At 46.8% G+C, this 11437-nt stretch overlaps 2 pseudogenes; both read left to right on the top strand.

Annotated features, from left to right (window-relative positions):
• The first annotated feature begins 8263 nt into the window (after positions 1-8263).
• Positions 8264-9683, top strand: LOC134479136 (dnaJ homolog subfamily C member 17-like; annotated as a pseudogene).
• A 386-nt stretch (positions 9684-10069) lies between these two features.
• LOC134479435 (M-phase phosphoprotein 6-like) lies at positions 10070-10816 on the top strand (annotated as a pseudogene).
• Positions 10817-11437: the final 621 nt, after the last annotated feature.

Consider the following 11437-nt stretch of genomic DNA (forward strand, 5'->3'; position numbering starts at 1 on the left):
CTGGCTGTGGCAGGAAAAATGGAGGTTTATGCCATTCCTATGCACATAACTGGAGATTGTCAACAAGCATGCTGCTGATGGACACTGTCATTAAAACTTCTGTGGCTTCTGCAAGTATCAGAGGGATTCGATCAGAGCTGCTGCCTCACCATCTACATCAGACCACCACAATCTGTTGGCTGCTGTGGGCCCTCAGGATTTACACCACTCCTCAGGCTTCCCCATCGCCATGACACCCTGCTAATAGCTGTCCACCCACGAGAGTGCCCTCTTCAGCATGTGCTGGTGAGTGGTACTTACTCAAACTCTGTGCACTTTCTTTACCTCAGGGCTTGACTTTCCGTGGTGAACACATGGTTTCAGGAGAGCATTCTTGAGCTTGGAGAGCTAGCTGTGCTGCTTCTGGGGATAGATCCTTTCATGGAGCCTCCCCTTCTAGGACTTTTCCCTTGGGTGAGACCTTCTTTCTCCTTTTGAGACAGTTTAATGCCAGGCCGGGCCTGGATAGACTGTTCTCAGGCTCAGGAGCACTGGCTCTAACTTTAGACCCAGCACAAGTCAGGGTAATTAATCACTATTCTCACCCATGGGTCTCTAGATCTTTATTGCCTGTCCCCATGTCCTGGGATGTAATTTACACTAAACAGAAAACAGTATCTCTGTCTGGTCTCATACCTAGGCCTCCCTCTTCACCCTTCTTTGTTGCTTTAGGTCCTGGTTTGTGCCTGAGCAAATCATTTGGCAAAATTAACTTTTTAAAGAACTAGAAGTTTCCACTTCATATTCCCCCTTTTCTTTAAGAATTATCCTTTTCCCTATCATTAGGAATCTATACACACTGGAATTTATTGTAAGAACCACCACATTTTCAATAAATGCCACATGTAGAGTATACTCAAATAATTAACAAAACCTTACCTTTCTATCAATATACAAACCTTCAAGACAATTTAAATTTTCTATCAATACAATTCAAACAATAACTTAAATTGCTATCAATTTGTAATGATAAAAAAATCTGAAAATTCTAAAAACATAACAAAATACCTTAAATTCATAGAATACAATAATTCCAAAAAAGGCTAAATTTTTAGCAATCTTTCATCATAATAATGACCTTCCATCCTAGACAGCAATTAGAACACATTAGATGACCAAACCTATCCACCCCAGCCTAAGGGACTAGGGCGACGATCTCCAGAAAACTGCTTCCTGCTGAATTGGGGTGAAGAATTCCTAAATGGGCCCCAGGGAGAAAAAAATGGTTAGTTTGAGAAAAGGTAGCTAAAGCCTTTGTTGCCCAATCTGTCTTTCTAGTTTCTGTGATAGCCCTTTTGAAGTTGATTTGCATGCACAGTTAGGAGAATCAGTAACTGACACAGTCTGTGAGTCACCTGGGATGTTTGCTTTGTGGAGACACTGTCTCAGCTCACAAGAGGTTTTCCCTAGTCAGATATAAAATTTATAAGGTTCTATTGGTAGCCATATTTTTCAGTCCCTGTAGAAACTTAAGCATAACCACATCCCCTTAATACTATTACCATGTTCACTTCTCCTGTCAACACACCCTTACATTGGTTGGTCTAGTTCCTCAGTTTCTCTTTTTTGACCTTGTACTCTGTCACCTGTATCATTACCTTCCCAAGGAGCAACTACCATATCATTTTCTCATTCGTTGTCCCTGGAATTGCGGGAATATCAATTTGAGTACCCATTTTTGTAAAAGATGCCTTCCCCATAAGTATATGGGTAGCCGTATAAGTTCTCAATTTCTCTGTTTTCCCTTTTGGGTCCACATAGGCACCATCCCATTCATGGCAATTAAGCAGTTTCTACAAATTGTATCTAAAGTGGACAATCTGGATTCCAAGACTTTTGGGAAAGTAAACTAACATCAGCTCCTGTATCTTCCACTCTTCCTATGTGCACACCTGCATTTGGACAACCTGGGTCTCTGATCATAGACCTGTGTGCCAGAGCACACCTTCCCCAGTGCTTCCAAAAGCCCCGTTCATGCCACAGGAGCAGCCTTGCACCTATTGTAGGGAAATAACTCAGCCATTCTGTCTCCTTCTTCCCCTTTAGCAGGTTTTATTTCTTCCTTGTGATCCCCATCTACTACACCTGGATAGACCATGAGTCCTTGAGAAGTGAATTCACTTCTTCCCAAGATTACTCCCACTGTCCCTGAAAGGAAGGAACCGCACCCACCAGTCCTTAACTTAACAACATCCCTCTTTGGGGATAATGAAAGAGGGATCTGTGGCCAGATCCTAAGCTACACTTCCTTCTGCAGCCACATCTAAGATCAGAAACACATAATGCTTCATTCGTCCAGACTGACCAAAAAGAAAACGTTAATTGTTTCCTCTGGGGATTTGGGCTGACAGGTCCCTTGATGTTGCCTGTAGTTTAACAATCATTACCTCCTAAGCCCAGGCCTAAGGCCAATGCTACCAGCCCCTCCTGCCTTTCCTCTTCTTCCACCATTCTTAGTTATGGGATTGTCCTCTGCCAACCCTAACCTGGCCTCTTTCTCTACACATCACTGCTCTGGGGGTTCTTGCCACCAGCTTGCCTCTGAGCCCTTTGACTCTGGGGACAAAAGACACAGGGCTGGAGGTATTGCACAGAGGTTAAGAGCACTGACTGCTCTTCCAGAGTTTCTGACTTTTAATTTCCAGCAACCACATGGCTGCTCACAACCAGCTGTAATGGGATGTGAGGCCCATTTCTGGTGTGTCTGGTGACAGGGACAGTGCATGCACGTGAAACTAATCTTAAAAAAAAAAAAACTAAATAATTTGCCTACTAGGCACAATTGCTATGCAAAGATAAGTCAGGCTTTCCAGGTGGGATTGACCAGTTCATTACCTCTGTGTCTCCTCCTGCTCTAAACTTGAGGCTTGTTCCACCATTTCCTGCCAAATATCTTTGACGACCCGCCCAAGGCTGCAGACCTTAGCTTTCCCAGAGCCCTTCCATGATTATTGCTATTCGGTCTAAGCTCTACCCCCACAGCTACCTGGTAAAACCAGGTATGCTGTGTGCCACAGTTGCCTGGCGATCGCCAGTTGTGCCCGACAGTAAAAATGTGGGCCGCTTGCCCTGTCTTACCCTCTCTTACTTCTCTTACTCTTTATTCTTCACTGCTCTTGCCCCCTTCCCCAGGACACCATGCGAGTGCCCGTGGCTGGCCGCCGTTCTGCTCTTCTACTCTTCTCTCATTAACATTTTGCACGTGGAATCATGGTGGGTGGGTGTGTTCTGTCCAGGAACGGGCCAAGATTCAAAATGCTAACATTAAACCGAATCACGGGATTGAACCAGGAACCCTCACATTGGTGCCATGACTCGGATGCACCACGTGAGGATTTTCATCTCCCTGAGCCCATATGGTCTGGCACCCCTGCCACACTGCTGCCTTCCATGAGACAGAGTATAGTTCTTCCACACCGCATGCCTCTGCTTCTGCAGGGGCCCCCATTCCACCCTGGGCCACCTCTGGCCTGGGGCACGGAGCCTTGGTGAAGATGGATGAAACCATGGACTCCTGAGACAATGCCCCGTTGCCAAAGAATTGCAGTGCAAGCCTCTTCGGCCCGCATGCCCCAAGACTGCTGCTGAGCGTCCTAATGTTGAGTCCTACCTTTACTTCTGCTGCCTCTTCTGTGGGCATCACACAGATTAAATCAAACCAGCTGCCACACCATGTTAGCCATCAGACCACTAACACCTGCTGACTGCGGGGGGACTCAGGACTTACACATCTCCAGCAGGCCTCCGCATCGCCATGATGCCCTGCGTATAGCTGCCCACCAAGCAGAGCGCCCTCTTCAAGCACATGCTGGTGAGAGGTACCTACTCCACCTCTGTATGCTTTACCTCAGAGCTTGACTTTCCATGGGGTACACATGGTTTCAGGGGAGCGTTCGTGAGCTTGGAGCTACCCATGCTGCCTCTGGGGATAGAGCCTTTCACTGAGCCTCTTTCTGGACATTTTCCCTTGGGTGAGACTTTCTCTTTTTGAGACGGATTAATGCCAGGCCAGGCCTCTATAGAATGCTCACTGGCCCAGGAGCACTGGCTCTAAGTCTACCCCCAGCACTGCACTGGTCGGGGCAATTAATCCCTATTCTCACACATGGGTTTCTAGGTCTTCGCTGCCTGTCCCCACTTCCTGGGATGTTTTGGACTAATTTACACTAACGAGAAAACAGTATCTCTTTCTGCCCCATTCCCAGGCCTCCCTCTTCTCCCTTCTTTATTGCTGTAGTTCCTAGTTTGTGAAAAGCAGGTCCAACCCCATTCTTCAGGAACCTTGTCTGTGAAGAATGCTTTCCCACGCATGTGTGGCCCCGAACAACCTTGTACAAGCAAGCTCTCCCTCTCTCTGTCCAGGACTTTGATCCAGCGTGCTCAAACTGCCAGCCAAGCACAGTGCCTCAGCTGTGCACACCAGTTTCCCAGCTCCCTGTGAATGCACACACTTGCTTATCCCTTGCTCTGCAGATCTTAAAGAATGTAAAATTTTATAAGCTATAGGAAATACTCAGACCTACCTCTTATGAACCAAAGACTCCACTCAGAGAAGTTCATCTGCCTAAAGATCCCACTTACTACCTATTCCTAAGGGTGGGAGTCCTCTGGGTTTCAAGCGTACATCTAAGAAAAAGTTTTCTTTTCTCCCAAACGCACTTAATCTTATTCTCTGCCTATAATAAACATATATGTGTGCTATAGCATCTTTTCAAGTCCAGATACTTACTACACCCAGGACAGCTCCAGAGATTGGACGTCTAGATGTTACAATCTCCTCTCACAGACACAGACACTCATATTGGACCTGTTCCTTCTGACCTATCCTCAGACGGTTCCACAGACCATGGACAACAGGGAGACAGCCAACTCTAGGACTGTACAATCTTCAGCATACCATTTTTCTAGGTTCCCTAGAGACATGTCACCACAGAGCAAGCAGGAAGTAGTAAGAGTTTACGACAGCACAATTCCTGCTTCACCATCACCACAAATTTTTTTTTTAATTAAACCAAACTGGGGAATGTTGGTATTCTCTCTAAGCTCAAAGAGCATAGCTATGCAGGAACAGCCAGGTATGCTCTACCCCTCTGACACAAGCCCATTTGGGCATAGGAGCACAGAATGTTGGGCCCCCGTATTCATTCACAAAACAACTGGGCGGGCTTCCCTTCTGTCTTTGTGCATAGTCAGCACTCTAGGACCAAGAGGCTTGCCTTCCGGGCTGCTGGAAAGGCCCCTCTGGTTTTTTCTGGGGCAGTCCCTGACCCAGTGTCCTTTTTCTTTGCATTGGCACACTGACCTTTAACCAGGAATTCTCTTCTGTTGCCAGAACTGTCTTCCTAGGTTCCCTAACTACTGTGGCCAGTATATGTTCCTCTCTTGTCTTTTATCTCTCTTTAGCTCTCTAACTTCCTCTTCTTTTTGTCTCTTTTCTTCCCTAGCTTCCTGCTCGTTTTACCTTTCTTCCTCTTTCTCTTCCTCAGTCTCTCTGCTGTCCACTTATGTGCACATACCCTGAACCACACTTTAACTTTCCTTTCTCTGCACTTACACTAACTCTCAGCAACTTAGCTTAACTCTTCAAATTTCTGTAACTTTTTCTTTATATCTTTTTCTCAGCTTAGCCAGATTGGTGGGGCGCTTTCCAGCCCCTCGGGGACCCACCCTTGGAGCCTGGCGTTAGACCTGGAGCACTCCCTACCTTCAGGGGTATTGAAGTCAGTCAGGAGTGAGGGTCTTCCATCCATGTCTGGAACATTTATTTTCTGGCCTCTAGTAGAATTCTGTCTTTCCTCGGTGGTAAAGAAGATCTATAACAGTTACTAATAAGCATCTCATGTGGGATGGTGAGAAAACAAGAGGAGAATCTAGAGAATAGAGGTCCACTGAAGAGGACAAATAGCATTTAGTCACACAGCTAAACCAGGAGGCCTTTTGGGGACAAACAGGCCGTTGTAAAAATAAGCACAAGCTTCGTGTCTGTGAAGCAGAAAGGCGAGCAGAGAGGCAACTGATATGTTACCGACTATCTCTCTGGACTTAGAGTTTTCCTCAAGGAGTCTCTCTTCAGTGTCAGCTTCGTGGCTTTACCTCTCAAGAGAACCAGCCTCCAAATGACACTAGGCTTCTAGTAATAACAAAAGGATGGAGAGATGGTTAGGACCTGGGTGTTAGATGCCAAGTGGCTGACATAAGAATTGTAACCGGTTCACCTGGGACTTTCAGGACCTCAGTAGCAGCCCTTTACCAAACTGTCGCACTGGGTTAAAGGCCCATGGAAAAGAAAAGATTAATCCTGACCTTGGCCACAGCCAAAGCCTGAATTCTAAATTTTGACGGGCAAAACAAAGTTCTTCACAGTTAGTTGTAGATTCTTTCTGAAACTATTTTAGGGGCTTCCCTGCCTCCCAGCCTGGGGCATTTTGACCACAGGGGCAGGAACTTGCTGATGAGGGGTTAGGAACAAAGACACTGTCCATGTAGACAGACCATTCTCTTAGAATAGGGCCAGTGGATAAGGGAAGGCAGGCAGGCTCTCTCAAAGAAAGTTCTCTTAATGCACTCTTTTTGTTGTCAAAGCATCAGCCCTGGCCAACTGACCCTTAACCTTGAAACTCTTTCCCCCCACCCCCCGCTGAATCAGGCCCCTGCCCATGCACAGCCTGCAGCTTGCTTGCCCATGCACCTGCCACCCTCAGCCCCACACTTCCCTACTCTGAGCTGTCCCTTCCTTAGAAGCTGTGAATGTTTAAGCAACAGGGAGAATTTTTCTTCAGGACCTAAGGTAAAACTTTCTGGTTCTGATAATTCCTGCTTCAGACAGGGTCACTCCCTAACCTGGAGTCCTTCATACACAACTGTTAACAGCAGCTAGACTGGACAAGGGGAGCAAAGGGAGGGGCATCTCCCCTTGGGAAGGAGGCTCAAGAGAGAAAGATAAAACTCCCTGGCAGAAAACCATTTTTCTCAAGCAAATTATTTTTAACTTCTAAGTTAAGCACCAAGAGGACCAAGTGAAACTCTTTGACGAACAAAGTAAACAGTTCTGTGATTAAGTTTCCAGTTATAAAGATCAGAGGAGGAGAAAGTCCAATACGGAAGGGGCTGCATCCCATTGCCTGGACCAGGGGGAGGTCTGGAAGCCCGCAAGGGAAAAACAAGAATTGGGCCAGTAGAGGAGTCAGGGGTGAGTGCTCACCAACTTCCCGTGCCCTACGCCGGACCTCTAGAGGGGCAGAGGATTCAAGAGGTTGGAAACCATAAGTGCCCAAAGGTATGGCTACTGTGGAGTCATGCTCTGTGGGGCTCTGAGCCCTGCAGCTTCGGGTACCTGTAGCCGGACACCCACTCCCTGATTCTTCTTCCTGTGGAGAAGAAGTCAGAAGGCTGCTGGGGAGGAAATGGGGCATAAATACGGGGGACGGAGCTGGCCATTCAGGAGGCTCCCCCACCTCAGGATAGATCTTAGGAGGAGCAGAGGGTACTGAGGATTTTGAACCAGGTTTTGCCAGACCTAAATGTAAGATTGCTGGTCCGGGTGTGCTCCCAGTTTTTCCTGAAAAACAATAGCTTTAACATAAAGAATCATAGTCATGTCAAAAGAGCCCTCAGGGGGCCAGCCCACACTGAAAGTTGGCCACTCAGAGGTGCACAAAGTCTGCCACTTTCCCTTCTTAACTTCAACTGCCATATTATGTGCTCTGTCCCTAACTTGTCCAATGATCTAACATCAGGCTTACGGGAGTCATTACTGTCTGTCCTATCATCACAAAAAAAAAAACACTAAACAGACAAACAACAGACAACACAAAGAAACCACAATATCCAGACAACAACTGCTGTGCCTAGTCCACAGGCATCAGCCAAAAGCAGTTTCAGACGAAGAGGTCTTTGAAGTTTCTCTTCCAAGAGGAACACACTATCCTCTTCTACCCAATAGGAGACCACCAGGCGTCCCTGGCTCTCCTGTTGCCCTGAAGCATCCGTCAGGGTGCAGCTTGTCATCCTCCCGACATGTCTGTCGACCACAGCTTCTGAGCTTTACAGCTCCGGAAAGTGGCTGCAAAACCAGAGCTCTTTTCAGGTACTAACCAGAACCAGAACAGAGACAGACACAGACAGCAGCTGCACATTCAGACACAATTGGGGACCCCCTTACCTCCAAGAAGGTCTTTGGAGTTGTGGGTGGTTGCGAGATCCCGGACGAGCTCCTAAATGAAAGACTACCAGGGTGGGGAAGACCCCCACTCAAATCTCAAGATGACGCAACCCCCCAAGAACTCATGAGAAACGAGTCTTGATGTAATAAACAAGAGGTGTATTTGAGGAACCAGAGCTCTGGAGATGACACGTATCTCACACAGGAGACAGAGGAGTCGACCTCTAGCCCAAGTAGAGGAAGGTATTTACAGGGAAAATTACATAGGTAGTTGGCAACAGTCACAGAAAGCAATTTCATTGGTTTGTAAGTTGGGCTCAGTTCAACTCTAGGCCACCCTGCTTCTGAGGCAAGTTGACCCTAATTCTCTTTTTTGTCAGGAATGTTGAGTCAGGCCTTATTGAGGCCAGATAATTTTGTGTAGCCGGGCTACATCCCCAAAACATGTTTTTTGCTGTGAGGTAAACTTGTCCTCATAGCAGGGTCAGTGGGGGATACTTTAAAATCTTTATTCTTTCAGAATCATGGCAGTGACCAAAGAGGTCTTACAGATGTTTCTCTACCTGCTGCTGGGAGTCGAAGAGAAGGCAAGAGACAAAGAGAAGAAGGCCTATAGACAAAAAGCACTCCCCTGCCACCCAGACAAAAATCCAGATAACCCCAGAGCAGCTGAACTCTTCCACCAGCTGTCCCAGGCCTTGGAGGTACTGACTGATGATGCAGCCAGGGCTGCATATGACAAGGAGAGGACAGTCAGGAAGCGGGCCGCAGAGACGACCCAGAGACTTGAGGAGAACAGGAAGAAACTGAAGCTTGACCTGGAGGCCAGGGAGCAGCAGGCCCAAGCCCAGAGTACTGAGGAAGAGGAGGAGAGCAGGAGCATCACCACACTAGAGCAGGAGATTGCTCGATTACAAGAAGAGGGTTCCCGTCAGTTGGAAGAGCAGCAATGGCTGATCCAGAAGCAGACCCGCCAGGACCGAGAACAGAGGCTGAGAGGAAGAACAGAAAATAGAGAAGGCAAAGGAACCCCCAAAGTAAAGCTTAAGTGGACATGCAAGAAGGAGGATGAGTCCCAAGGGGGCTACTCCAGAGATGTCCTCATGAGGCTTTTACATAAGTATGGGGAGGTTCTCAACTTGGTAGTTTCCGGAAGGAAGCCAGGCAATGTCATAGTGGAGATTGCAACTGTCAGAGCTGCGGAGTTGACCGACAGAAATGAAGTGGGCCTGGCTGACAACCCTCTGAAGGTTTCCTGGTTGGAGGGACAGCCCCAGGGCATGGTGATCCCAGTCCCCCAGGACTGTGGAAGGGCTCAGTGTCCTCAGAAAGGGACTATGAGAGTCTGGTCATGGTGCGCATGCGCCAGGCCACTGAGCGACAGCAGCTGATGGCCCAGATGCAGCAGGAAGATGAGGGGGTACCACGTAGCCCGCACTTCAGCCTTCCCAACCCACACCCTTTTCTGAGTCATCACCAATAAACTTTAAAAAAAAAACAAACAAAAAAAACCAAACATGTATAATATGTAATGGATAATTTCTAATCTTGATGGCCTGTTGCATTTGAATAAACAATGTTAATTCAGAGTTATCAGGGACAAATTCAGCAGTCTCTATAGGCATCCAATGAATCAATAATTACGTTAAGAGCTTCAGGATATTCCAATATCATAAGGATAGCATACAATTCTGACTTCTGAATTGATGTGGACGTTTGACCACCATGCTTATTTTATCTGACTTACAACCTGCCATCCCCATCTTGTTTACATCAGTATAAAAAGTTAGCACCGAACACAACATCTCGCTCTGCTCTTGACCCTGTGCAAGTGCGGTGCAGTGGGAAGCCTCTGAAAATGTTTCCAATATGGCATCGGAGCGGAAGACTAAGTTATCCAAAACCTCCTGCGCATGAAGTTCATGCAGAGGGGCCTGGACTCGAAAAACCAAACAGCTGGAAGAGGAGGAACGGAAGATGATCAGGGATGAGCACTGGTACCTGGATTTGCCAGAGTTGAAGGAGAAGGAGAGCTTCATCATAGAAGAGCAGAGCTTCTCCCTGTGTGAAGATATTCTCTACGGAAGGATGCCATTCAGAGGCTTTAATCCTGAAGTTGAGAAAGTAATGCTTCTGATGAATTCCAGGAACAGAGTGGCAGGGTCAGAAGAGGAGGAAATACTAGACATTGGAATGTCGAAAGAAGAAATGGCAAGAAGACATGAGAGTTTGGAGGGAACGATTGGGTAAATGTTTGCCAAGAATAGGAAGCCAATGATGAAGAAGATGAAAATGGAAATATAAAAGCCATTAAAATTAAGAAGATGTTCTTAAAGCCCGAAGACTAATATGGACGCCTGTAATCCAGTGGATGCTGTGAGAACAGCATGGTCTGAACTCACCCTCCTGTCCTCGGTACTGGTCCCTTCTAAGGGATGCCTAGGGTTGGAAATGTGCTGTTCTTGAGACAGAAGGATGATGGACGTTCTACATCCTTTTGGCGGCAATCGGGGGCTTCACATATGTGGGTATACGCTGCTCCCTTGACTTTTGGCCTGATTCTGTGTGAATATACACACAGACAGGGCACAAACCTACACATGCTCTCAGTTACTCTCCAGGAATGAGTATTGTAAACTAATTCTTGCCTTGGTTTTACTGCCCTTACATTTATATTTTACTTTTTGAATCATGTCAAGGCAAATCATTCACTTTGAATTTCAATATTTGAGAACTTTTCAGAAGTGATTGACCAGGAACAGACATGGCTCTCAGCCCAGAGTATTCGCATGCTCATAGGCCTTCTTCATGAGTAGAAGTGTGGGGTTTGTGTATTTTAAACAGTCACCTGGATCTTTTTCTAATGTTCTATAATAAACGTGCTTTATATTAAAAAGTTGATATCTCTGGAGTTGTTACTCATTCCTAACAATTATGGTAATGATATTAAATAGTGGATTTTTTAAATTCTTCAAAATCTAGCATTTCTATCAGTCGCCAGGTCAGCTCACTGTCAGGAATAGCATCAGTAGCAGGCACATGGTGCAGAGACGCTGGGAAGGATGCATGCATTTCTGCAGGCCTAAGACAATCTTGTGGGAGTGCACTCACACATCACCCTTTTGTGCCTGTGCTACCTCCCGCTCCCCAGCCCCTTGTCTCCCTGAGGCATTTGGGCACCTGGTAGTGAAAGCACGGGGAGCAGGGCAGGGCAGCAGTTTCCCTTCCAGTCTATTT

This window comes from Rattus norvegicus, chromosome 6 (genome assembly GCF_036323735.1).
Source record: "Rattus norvegicus strain BN/NHsdMcwi chromosome 6, GRCr8, whole genome shotgun sequence".
In the NCBI taxonomy this organism is placed as follows: domain Eukaryota; kingdom Metazoa; phylum Chordata; class Mammalia; order Rodentia; family Muridae; genus Rattus; species Rattus norvegicus.